Here is a 12,745-nt window from a genome sequence, read left to right as displayed (position 1 = left end):
GTTACCATCCCTTGCTCAAAACCATCTTCGATGTGTTGTGTGAGGTTGAGCAGTTGGCTTGTTGTTGATTTGCCGGGGCGGAAACCTGCTTGCTCTGGAATGATCTTCTCATCTACAGTTGGTGCTATCCTATTGAGTATCAGGCGTTCAAACAGCTTATAGGTGTGGCAAAGCAGTGAAATTGGCCGAAAACTCTTAGGATCTGAGGGATCTTTTCCAGGCTTTAATAGTGTTATTACATGTGCCTTCTGCCAGATATTAGGTGGCTTGTGTGTTGCCAGACAGTGGTTGAACAATTGTAGGAGCCACTTCTTTGCTAGCTGCAGGTGAGGTTACAGAAGTGATCTGTCACTAGTGAGAGAGGTTCTCCCAATGAGGTGCGACTAGACGTTGATTTCAAAACTTTTTACCTACAGAAAAGTGTAAAAGCATTAAAAATAATTTTCCCAACATTTCCTTACCTCTGAAACTCACCAGTGCACCATTCGATCCTTCACACCACTTCTGCAACTGTCACCAATACAGAAACACTACAGCTGACTCACAACACGCCACACTTACCTGGCGTGGTGTCCGGACGTCGGGAACCACGAGGCAGAAGTGGCAAAATTGAAAAAGAGCCTGTTAACTACTATCAAGTACCTGTTAACAGGCAGGTAAGTGGCTTTAATCCTCTTCCCACTGCTAGGTGTCGGGTCCATGTGCAAATCGGGGACCTGACACTTGGGAAAATTGTTTGGAGGCGGGTTGACGGCGGGATCGAAACCCACCGTCAATCAAAACGATTTTGACCCTTGACCCGCCTCCAAACCCACCCTCTCAGTGCTGATAAAATCGTGGCCCTGGAGTCAGGGGACAAATAGCTGAATGGATACCAAATTGGCTAAAAACTAGAAAGCAGAGAGTTGTGTTAAAGGGTAGTTATTCAGATTGAAGGAAGGTAGAAAGCGGTGTTCTACAAGAATTAGTGCTGGGACCACTGTTATTCATAATTTACATTAATGATTTGGATTTAGGAATAAATAACCCAATATCAAAATTTGCAGATGATACGAAACTGGGGAGGGGTGGGGGTATAGCTAACACTGAGGAAGAATGCAACATAATACAAGAAGACTTTAGAAAACTTGCAGATTGGGCAGTTAAGTGGCAAATTGATTTTAACATAAATATGAGGTGATGCACTTTGGTAGGAAAAACAGAAACATCACCTGCAGCTTAGAAAATAAGAAACTGAGTGGGGTAGAAGAGCAAAGGGATCTAGAGATACAAGTGAACAAGTCATTAAAAGCAGCATTGCAGGTTAGCAAAGCAATTAAAAACACTAACAAAGCACTGGGATTTATTTCTAGAGGTATAGAATTCAAAAGTAGTGAAATTATGTTAAACTTGTATAGGACTCTGGTCAGGCTGCAATTAAGATTACTATGCAGAGTTCTGGTCTCCATGCTATAGAAAGGATATAGAAGCACTTAAGAAAGTTCAAAAAATATTTACAAGGATGATATCAGAACTGAGATATTACAGCTATTAAGAAATAATGAACAGATTGGGGCTTTTTTCTTTAGAAAGGGGAAGACATGGAGGGGACCCGATTGAGGGCTTTAAAATTATGAATGGGTTGGACAGGTAGAATGTTTCCACTTGTGGGAGAATCCAAAACTAGAGGCCGTAAATACAAGATAGTTACTAATCAAATAGGGACAGGAGGAGAAATGTATTTACTGTACTCAGAGTGGGTATAATGTGGAACTCGCTACCACAGGAAGTGGTTGAGGCAAATAACTTAGATGCTTTCAAAAGGAAACTAGACAAGTACATGAGAGAAAAGGGAATAGAAAGATATGCTGAAAGGCTGAGGTGAGGTAGATGTGGAGCATAATCACAGAAACCCCACAGTGCAGATAGAGGCCATTTCAGCCCATCGAGCCTGGACCGACACATATCCCACCAGATCCCCGTAACCCCTACACAACACATATCCCACCCTATCCCCGTAACCCCACGTATTTAATCTCCCTAACACTAAGGGTCAATTTATCATAGCCAATCAACCTAACCCGCACATCTTTAGACTGTGGGAGGAAACCGGAGCACCCGGAGGAAACCCATGCAAACACGGGGAGAATGTCTGTGTGGAGTTTGCACAGTCACCCGAGGCCGGATTCGAACCCGGGTCCCTGGCGCTGTGAGGCAACAGTGCTAACCACTATGCCACCAGCACAGACTAATTGGCCTGTTTCTGTGCTGTATATTCTATGTAATTCTATGGCTGTAAAGCGCTTTTGGACATCCTGAGGCCATGAAAGGCCATAAATGCAAGTCTTTTTCTTTTATTACAAGAGCCAGTAATTGCCGATAGTAGACTTTTCCCAATTGCCTAGATCCTGCTTAAATCAGTAAAAAAAATTCAGTATTTTTTTGTTAAATTTACATAGTGGAATTACTTCCCTCAATCTTCAAGACTACTAACTATTAAATAGACGGGCACGATGGGCTAAAACAGGAAATGGTCAGGCTGCAGAAGCAGACAATGTCCTGTGTTGTGAGCATCATCCTGTCCGTTACCTCGCTGCTCCAACTGGGATTAGTTAACAGCTCAGACTGGAAACCAGCCATCTGCTCGTCTGTAAAGCATAGTGCTGCACTAAACACTGCCTTTACTCAGTAATCCATCAGCACATTATGTCAGAACTGTTAATCAGTGTGGTTAACATTAACTATATGAAGATTCCTGCCTGATGTCTGTTGAAATTATCACAGGAACTCCCAATATCTGTTATATATTAAAATCAATAGCCAAGTCACCACATTCCATTTTAAAATACTTCCAGTACCGCTCCACTCCCACTCTGACCTCTCTGTCCTCGGCCTCTTACACTGTTCCAACGAAGCTCGACGTAAGCTCGAGGAACAGCGCCTCATCTTTCGATTAGGCACTTTACAGCCTTCTTGGCTCAACATTGAGTTCAACAATTTCAGACTATAACCTCGGCCCCCATGTTTTCTTTTTTCTCTCACATGGCAGCTGTTGATGATTCTGCCATTGTCATTTACACCTTATCTAGAGTCATCTTCTGTTTCTTAACTTGTCCCATTACCATCTCCTTTTGGCTTTCACCATCATCCCTTTTGTCTTTCAATCTCTCCTACCTTCCATCCTATCGCAGATCTTCCCTTTTGTTCTTTCCTCCCCTCTCCCCTTTCCCTGCCCCACACTTACTTAAATATCTGTTACTTCTCCAACTTTTTCCAGTTCTGACAAAGGATAGTCGACCTGAAACGTTAACTCTGTTTCTCTCTCCACGATGCTGCCTGACCTGCTGAGTGTTTCCAGCATTTTCTGTTGTTGCTTTCAGTATCTGTTTTATCCTGTAGGTGGTGCTGTGACACACCATTTTCAATGTTAAGTGTTGACAAAATAGGTATTTTACATATTGATATCTGTAATGTCATGAAGTACTCTTGACCTCTGCATAGAAAGAGCCAAAAATTAGGCACCCTCCAAATCGTTCTAATTGGAAAAAAGTCCAGGCCTGCTTTTGCTTTTCGTTGCATATATCAATGATTTAGACTTCAACGATTAAGAAGTTTGCAGATGATACAAAAATTGGCCGTGTGATTGATAGTGAGGAAGTAAGCTGTAGATTACAGAAAGATATCAATGGTCTGGTCAGGTGTGCAGAAAAGTGGCAAATGGAATTCGATCCGGAGAAGTGTGAGGTAATACATTTGGGGAGGGCTAACAAGGCAAGGGAATACACAATAAATGGTAGGATACTGAGAAGTGTAGAGGAACAGAGGGACCTTGGAGTGCATATCCCCACAGGTCCCTGAAGATAGCAGGACAGGTAGATAAGGGGGTTAAGAAGGCATGCTTTCCTTTATTAGCTGAGGCATAGAATGTAAGAGCAGGGAGGTTATGCTAGAACTGTATAAAACACTAGTTAGGCCACAGCTAGAGTACTGCATCCAGTTCTGGTCACCACATTACATAAAAGATGTGATTGCACTAGAGAAGGTAGAGAGGAGATTTACGAGGATGTTGCCAGGACTGGAGAATTTTAGCTATGAAGAAAGATTGGATAGGCTGGGGTTGTTATTTTGGAACTGAGGAGACTTAGGGGAGATTTAATTCAGGTGTATAAAATTATGCGGGGCCTAGATAGAGTGGATAGGGAGGATTCAGGAAAGAGTAAATTTTAAAGCAGCAAGAGAAATGTCAAGGCTCTAGAGCAGAACAGAGTTTTGGGTAAAAATAAGCAGATTGGGTCAGGAAGGGACAGAGAGAGTAACAAAGGTAATAAGGCATCAGTGACTAAGGTGACATCAGGGAAAAACAGAAAAAAGTCAAAGCTAAAGGCACTATATCTGAATGCGTGAAGCATTCGCAACAAAATAGATGAATTAATAGCGGAGATAGAAATTAACAGGTTTGATCTAATAGCCATTATGGAGACGTGGTTGCAAAATGACCAAGGTTGGGAACTAAATATTCCAGGATACTTAACTTTTAGAAGAGATAGGCAAAATGGAAAAGGAGGAGGGGTAGCCCTGATAATAAAGGATGGGATAAAGACAGTAGAGAGAAAGGATCTTGGCTCTGAAAATCAAGAAGTAGAATCCGTTTGGGTGGAGCTAAGAAACAGCAAGGGGCAGAAAACATTGGTGGGAGTTGTTTATAGGCCCCCGAACAGTAGTTGTAATGTAGGGCAGAGTATAAATCAGAAAATTAGAGGCGCAAGTAACAAGGGTAATACAGTAATCATAGGGGACTTTAATCTACATATAGACTGGACAAACCGAATTTGCAATAATAGTGTGGAGGACAAATTCATGGAATGTATGCAAGATAGTTTTCTAGATCAGTATGTTGAGGAACCAACTAGGGAACAGGCTATTTTAGATCTAGTATTGTGCAATGAGAAAGGGTTAATTAAGAACTTTGTAGTAAAGGGGCCTTTAGGAAAGAGTGGCCATAATATAATAGAATTTTGGAAGTTTGGAAGTGATTTAGTTAAATCCTGAAAATACAGTCTTAAATCTAAACAAAGCAAACTACGTAGGTATGAGGGGCGAGTTGGCTTAGGTAGATTGGGAAGCTACATTAAAAGGTATGATGGTAGACAAGCAATGGCTAGCACTTAAAGAATTAATACATAATTTACAACAAATATACATTCCTTTAAGGCACAACAACCCCACCAGAAAAGTGGTCCAACCGTGGCTAACAAGAGAAATTAAAAATAGTATTAGATCAAAGGGAGAGGCTTATAATGTTGCCAAAAAGAACAGTAAGCCTGAGAATTGGGAGGATTTTAGAATTTAGCAAAAGAGGACCAAGAAATTGATAAAGAAAGGGAAAATAGAATATTAGAGTAAACTAGCGAGAGACATAAAAACAGACTGTAAAAGCTTCTATAGGTATGTAAAAAGGAAAAGATTAGTGAAAGTAAATGTGGGTCCCTTACAGGCTGAGACAGGAGAAATTATAATGGGGAATAAGGAAATGGCAGAGAAATTAAACAAATACTTTGGGCTGGATTTTCATTCAGAAGTTGGGAAGGAGGCGGGACTACAACTTTCGGGTTTTAGTCCCGCCTCCATCGAGATGTGGCCAATCCACGCGATTTTCCCTTGATTGACCTTGTTGAGCCCGCCCAGTGGGCTCAGCAGGCCAATTAAGGGCCACCCGGCAACAGGTGACGTCACAGACTGAAATTTCATCTGTCAAGACGTGTTGACAGATGAAATATCAGTGTTTCACAGCTGTTTGAAGCTTTCAAACACTGACGGTCTTACTTCTAACCTGAGTCCTTCTACGCAGACTCAGTTAGAAATCTCGCCGGCACTGAAAGCTGAAGGCTGTCACTTTTGACAGCTCGCGGCCATTCTGCTTTCTGTGCCGGCTGAATGATGGACTCCCGAAGCCTAGAGGAAGGAAGGCTGTAAAGGTAAGTACAGGTAATTTAAACTTCTTTACACACTTTAGACACACCAAACACACTTACCTTTGCACTCATGCACCCATCACTCAACTGAACACCGACATCTCAACCCCTCCAACTCCTTCAACCCGACGGCCCGCCTCCTCTAACCTGGCGTGGTTTGGAGCCATCGGGAATCCCACACGACACCCTTCAAAATAGGGATTAGGCTAAAAACTGCCTGTTAACTACCTGTTAACAGGCAGTTAATTGGCACAAATCCCTTCCCGCCTCGGGTCGGCAGGTCCCAGTGTGGGGCGGGTACCCACCTCCTTTGAAACTTACGTGGAGGCGGGTTTTGGGCGGGATGGTGTCGGGACCCCCGAATTCGGGATTTTTGCCCCCCGCATGCCTAAAAGCCCGCCTCACGGCACACTGAAAATTGACCCCTTTGTGCCTGTCTTCACGGAAGAAGACGCAAAAAATCTCCCGGAAATAGTGGAGAACCAAGGGTCCAGCGAGAATGAGGAACTGAAAGAAATTAGTATTAGTAAAATAAATAGTACTGGAGAAATTAATGGGACTGAAAGCCAATAAATCCCCATGACCTGATGGCCTACAGGCTAGGGTTTTGAAAGAGGTGGCTATAGAGATAGTGGATGCATTGGTTGTCATCTTTCAAAAATCCATTGATTCTGGAAAGGTTCCCGCGGATTGGAAGGTATCAAATGTAACCCCACTATTTAAGAAAGGAAGGAGAGAGAAAATGGGGAACTACAGACCAGTTAGCCTGACATCAGTAGTAGAGAAAATGCTAGAATCTATTATTAAGGATGTGGTAACAGGGCATTTAGAAAATAATAATAGGATTGGGCAGAGTCAACACAGATTTATGAAAGGGAAATCATGTTTGATGAATCTGTTAAGAGTTTTTTGAGGTTGTAACTAGCAGAATAGATAAGGAGGAACCTGTGGATGTGATGTATTTGGATTTTCAGAATATATTCGATAAGGTGCCACACAAGAGGTTATTAAACAAAATTAGGGCTCATGGGATTGGGTGTAATATAATAGCATGGATTGATTAATGGACAGAAAACATAGAGTAGGAATAAACGGGTCATTTTCGGGTTGGCAGGCTGTAACTAGTGGGGTACCGCAAGGATCAGTGCTTGGGCCTCAGCTATTTACAATGTACATCGATGATTTGGATGAGGGGACCAAATACATTGGCCCGGATATTCCAATCCCTCCAGGTGGGTACCCACCCGTAGGGACATCGGAAATGCCGGTTTCAGGCATGCACAGCACATGCGCTGAAAACCGGCATTTCTGATCTGTTAAGAATGGTCTTGACAGATCGGACACCTGCCCTAGAGAAGGGCCTCTGTGGGCGGAGAGTTCTCCACCCACAGAAAACCTTTAGAATTCTTACGCCTGGTACAAACAGGCGTAAGACCTGCTTTTACCAGGATAAGAGTTGAAAAAAGTTTTTTTTTAAATTTCAGTCATTTATCATTTAAAAATACTTTAAAAAAGGTAAGTTTATTTTTAGCCCTGTAAAAAAAACTTTAATTACTTTTTTCAAAAAATTAATTTTTAAAAAAAATATTTAATTTATTGTAATTTCAACTAATTTTAAAAATATTATGGTTTAAAAATTTTTTTTTTTTAATGTTTTACAGTGTTTTTGGGGTGATCTCTATTCATATATTTGACAGGTCTATCTGCAAAGCTAAAGCACATGGGATTGGGGGTAAGGTAATGTCTTGGATAGAGAACTGGTTGGCAGACAGGAAGCAAAGAGTTGGAATAAACGGGTCTTTTTCTGAGTGGCAGGCAGTGACTAGTGGGGTACCGCAGGGATCGGTGCTAGGACCCCAGCTATTCACAATATATATTAATGATCTAGACGAGGGAACTAGACGTAATATCTCCAAGTTTGCAGACGACACAAAGCTGGGTGGGCGTGTGTGCTGTGAGGAGGATGCAGAGAAACTCCAGTACGATTTGGACAGGTTGGGTGATTGGGCAGATGCATGGCAGATGCAGTATAATGTGGATAAATGCGAGGTTACCCACTTTGGTGGCAAAAACAGGAAGGCAGATTATTATCTGAACGGCAATAGATTAGGAGAAGGGGAAGTGCAACGAGACCTCGGTGTCGTTGTGCACCAGTCGCTGAAGGTAAGTATGCAGGTGCAGCAGGCGGTTAAGAAGGCAAATGGTATGTTGGCCTTCACAGCGAGAGGATTCGAGTACAGGAGCAAGGATGTCTTGCTGCAGTTGTACAGGGCCTTGGTGAGACCACACCTTGAGTATTGTGTGCAGTTTTGGTCACCTTATCTGAGGAGGAAGTTCTTGCCATGGAGGGAGTGCAGTGAAGATTCACTAGACTGATACCTGGGATGGCAGGAATGATGTATGAGGAGAGATTGGGTTGATTGGGCTTATATTCGCTGGAGTTTAGAAGAATGAGAGGGGATCTCATTGAAACTTATAAAATTCTAACAGGACTAGACAGACTAGATGCAGGAAGGATGTTCCTGATGGCGGGGGAGTCCAGAACCAGGGGTCACAGTCTAAGGATAAGGGGTAAGCCGTTTACGATAGAGATGAGAAGGAATTTCTTCACCCAGAGAGTGGTGAACCTGTGAAATTCTCTACCACAGAAGGCAGTTGAGGCCAATTCATTAAATATATTCAAGAAGGAGTTCGATATATTTCTTAAGGCTAAAGGGATCAAGAGATATGGGGAGAAAGCAGGGACAGGGTACTGAATTTGGATGATCAGCCATGATCTCATTAAATGGCGGAGCAGGCTCGAGGGGCCGAATAGCCTACTCCTGCTCCTATCTTCTATGTCAAGTGTATGAAGGGAGATTCCCTTCTTTGATTGGCTCCCCATGGCCCATGTGATCCCAGGGACGCTTGCGAACCACATGCGCCTCTGGGATACGTAGGCCCTGCACACTTGGAGTTGGAGAGGCCCAGCATCGGAACTATACGCACCTCGGGAGCCCTCAGGTAATTGCGTAGATTTTTTCCAGATCGGAGGCTTCCGCACGCGGGAAGCCTCCAATCGGAAAATACAGCCCAATATATTCAAGTTTGCTGATGATACAAAGCTGGGTAGGAATGTAAGTTGTGAGGTGGATGCAAAGAGGCTTCAAGGGGATATAGACAAGCTAAGTGAATGGGCAAGAACATGGCAAATGGAATATAATGTGGAGAATTGTGAAGTTATCCACTTTGGTAGGAAAAATGGAAAAGCAGAGTATTTTTTAAATGGTGAGAGATTGGGAAATGTTGGTGTTCAGAGGGACCTGGGTGTCCTTGTACATGAATCACTGAAAGTTAACATGCAGGTACAGCAAGCAATTAGGAAAGCAAATGGTATGTTGGCCTTTATTACAAGAGGATTTGAGTATAAGAGTAAAGACGTCTTACAGCAATTATATAGGGCCCTGGTGAGACCACACCTGGAGTATTGTGTACAGTTTTGGTCTCCTTACCTAAGGAAGGATATACTTGCCATAGAGGCAGTGCAACGAAGGTTCACCAGACTGATTCGATATACCTATCAATTCATCCAATGAAAAGCGACGAGTTAAGAAAGTAACTATAGGTTTTTATTGGCTAAATAACAGAGCCCACCCTCGTGGGTGATCGGATCCAACAAGGAGGAATACCAGCCAGTCGACCACCTTTATACCTGGGCAGGTAGGTGGAGCCATGGGCGGAGTCAGCAGTGGTCAGCCCAGGTATAACAGCGTGACAAGAGGCGACCTCGTATAGTGATACAACAGTGTGAACAGTGATAACGATATAACAGTGATAACTATAGTGTAACGATAGTGAACGATAAAAGTGGTTTACCACAGGGGGATTGTCCTATGAGGAAAGATTGAGTAGACTAGGCCTATATTCTCTACAGCACCCACGGACCAGTTGAACCAGGAACACTCCTCGCCACGATGGACATCTCGGCACTCTACACCAGTATCCCCCATGATGATGGCATCGCTGCGACAGCCTCAGTACTCAACACCAACAACAGCCAATCTCGAGACGCCATCCTACAACTCATTTGCTTCATCCTGGACCACAATGTCTTCACCTTCGACAACCAGCTCTTTACCCAAACACACGGAACAGCCATGGGGACCAAATTCGCACCCCAATACGCCAACATCTTCATGCACAAGTTCGAGCAAGACTTCTTCGCTGCACAGGACCTCCAACCAACGCTATACACCAGATACATCGACGACATTTTCTTCCTATGGACCCATGGCAAAGAATCACTGAAAAGACTACACGATAACATCAACAAGTTCCATCCCACCATCAAACTCACCATGGACTACTCCTCAGAATCGGTTTCATTCTTGGACATACGAATCTCCATCAAAGACGGACACCTCAGCACTTCACTCTACCGCAAGCCCACGGACAACCTCATGATGCTCCACTTCTCCAGCTTCCACCCTAACCACATTAAAGAAGCCATCCCCTATGGACAAGCCCTGCGAATACACAGGATCTGCTCAGACGAGGAGGAACGCGATGGACACCTACAGACGCTGAAAGATGCCCTCATAAGAATGGGATATGATGCTCGACTCGTCGATCGACAGTTCCGACGGGCCACAGCAAAAAATCGCATAGACCTCCTCCGAAGATGAACACGGGACACAACCAAGAGTACCCTTCGTCGTCCAGTACTTCCCCGGAGCGGAGAAACTACGCCATGTTCTTCGCAGCCTTCAACATGTCATCGATGACGACGAACACCTCGCTAAGGCCATCTACACGCCTCCACTGCTCGCCTTCAAACAGCCGCCTAACCTCAAACAGACCATCGTTCGCAGCAAATTACCCAGCTTTCAGAACAGCGACCACGACACCACACAACCCTGCCACGGCAACCTCTGCAAGACATGCCAGATCATCAACACAGATACCATCATCACACGTGAGGACACCACCCACCAGGTACATACTCATATGACTCGGCCAACGTTGTCTACCTCATACGTTGCAGGAAAGGATGCCCCGGAGCATGGTACATCGGCGAGACCATGCAGGCACTGCGACAACGGATGAACGGACACCGCACAACAATTGCCAGGCAGGAGTGTTCCCTCCCAGTCGGGGAACACTTCAGCAGTCAAGGACATTCAGCCTCCGATCTTCGGGTAAGCATTCTCCAAGGCGGCCTTCGAGACACACGACAACGCAAAATCGTCGAGCAGAAACTGATAGCCAAGTTCCGCACTCATGAGGATGGCCTCAACCAGGATCTTGGGTTCATGTCACGCTACATGTAACCCCACCTGACGTAGTCATCCAGACTCAAGTCGTCGTTGGCTTGTTCTCTCTACACAGATGCGGCCGGACCTGCTGTGATTTCCAGCAAAAAAAATTTTTTTAAATTTTCATACAGACCCCAGCATCTGCAACATTTGACCCCTTGTGACCCCACCTCATTGTTCTTTGATGTAATGTTTTCTTGACTGACCTGTTTGGCACCATCCACACCTTTGATTGCTGTGATTATCTCTCTGCCGAGGTGCGATAAAGGGCAGTTAGAAAGATTACCTGTAATCATCTGGCAGTGTTCTCTGACTATATATGCTGTGCCTATATGCATCTCTTCACTTCACCTGACGAAGGAGCAGCGCTCCGAAAGCTTGTGATTTCAAATAAAGCTGTTGGACTATAACCTGGTGTTGTGTGACTTCTCACAATTGTCCACCCCAGTCCAACACCAGCATCTCCACATCATATATTCTCTGGAGTTTAGAAGAATTTTTTTTAATTCGTTTTTTATAGGATGTGGGTGTCGCTGGCAAGGCCATCATTTATTGCCCATCCCCAATTGCCCATGAGAAGGTGGTGGTGAGCCGCCTTCTTGAACCACTGCAGTCCATGTGGTGAAGGTACTCCCACAGTGCTGTTAGGTAGGGAGTTCCAGAATTTTGACCCAGTGACAATGAAGGATCGGCGATATACTTCCAAGTCAGGATGGTGTGTGACTTGGAGGGGAACTTGGAGGTGGTGGTGTTCCCATGTGCCTGCTGCCCTTGTCCTTCTAGGTGGAAGAGATTGCGGGTTTGGGAGGTGCTGCCAAAGAAGCTTTGGCGAGTTGCTGCAGTTCATCTTGTAGATGGTACACACTGCAGCCACGGTACACCGGTGGTGGAGGGACTGAATGTTTAAGGTGGTAGATGGAGTGCCAATCAAGCGGGCTGCTTTGTCCTGTATGGTGTCGAGGTGATCTTATTGAAACATACAAAATTTTTACAGGGCTTGATAGGGTAGATGCAGGGAGCATGTTTCACCTGGCTGGGGAGTCTAGAACCAGGGGTCACAGTCTCAGAATAAGGGGTCGGCCATTTAGGACTGAGATGAAGAAAAATTTCTTCACTCAGAGGGTGGTGAATCTTTTGAATTCTCTACCCCAGAGGGGCTGTGGAGGCTCAGTCATTGAGTTTATTTAAGACAGAGATCGATAGATTTTTGGATATTAAGGGAATCAAGGGATAGTGCAGGAAATTGGAGTTGAGGTAGAAGATCAGCCATGATCTTATTGAATGGTGGAGCAGGCTCGAGGGGCCAAATGGCCTACTCCTGCTCCTATTTTTTATGACCCTATTTCTCCTAGCAGCGAGGTCAATAACCAGGGGGGCATAGATTTAAAGTAATTGTTTGAAGCATTAGAGGGGAGTTGAGGAGATAATGTTTCACCCACAGGGTGGTGGGGGTCTGGAACTCACTGCCTGAAAGGGTGGTAGAGGCAGAAACCCTCATCA

The sequence above is a fragment of the Somniosus microcephalus genome, chromosome 7 (assembly GCF_052327205.1).
Source record: "Somniosus microcephalus isolate GS21.2 chromosome 7, FLI_Smic_1.0, whole genome shotgun sequence".
NCBI lineage: Eukaryota > Metazoa > Chordata > Chondrichthyes > Squaliformes > Somniosidae > Somniosus > Somniosus microcephalus.
Note: the sequence above shows the minus strand (reverse complement) of the source record.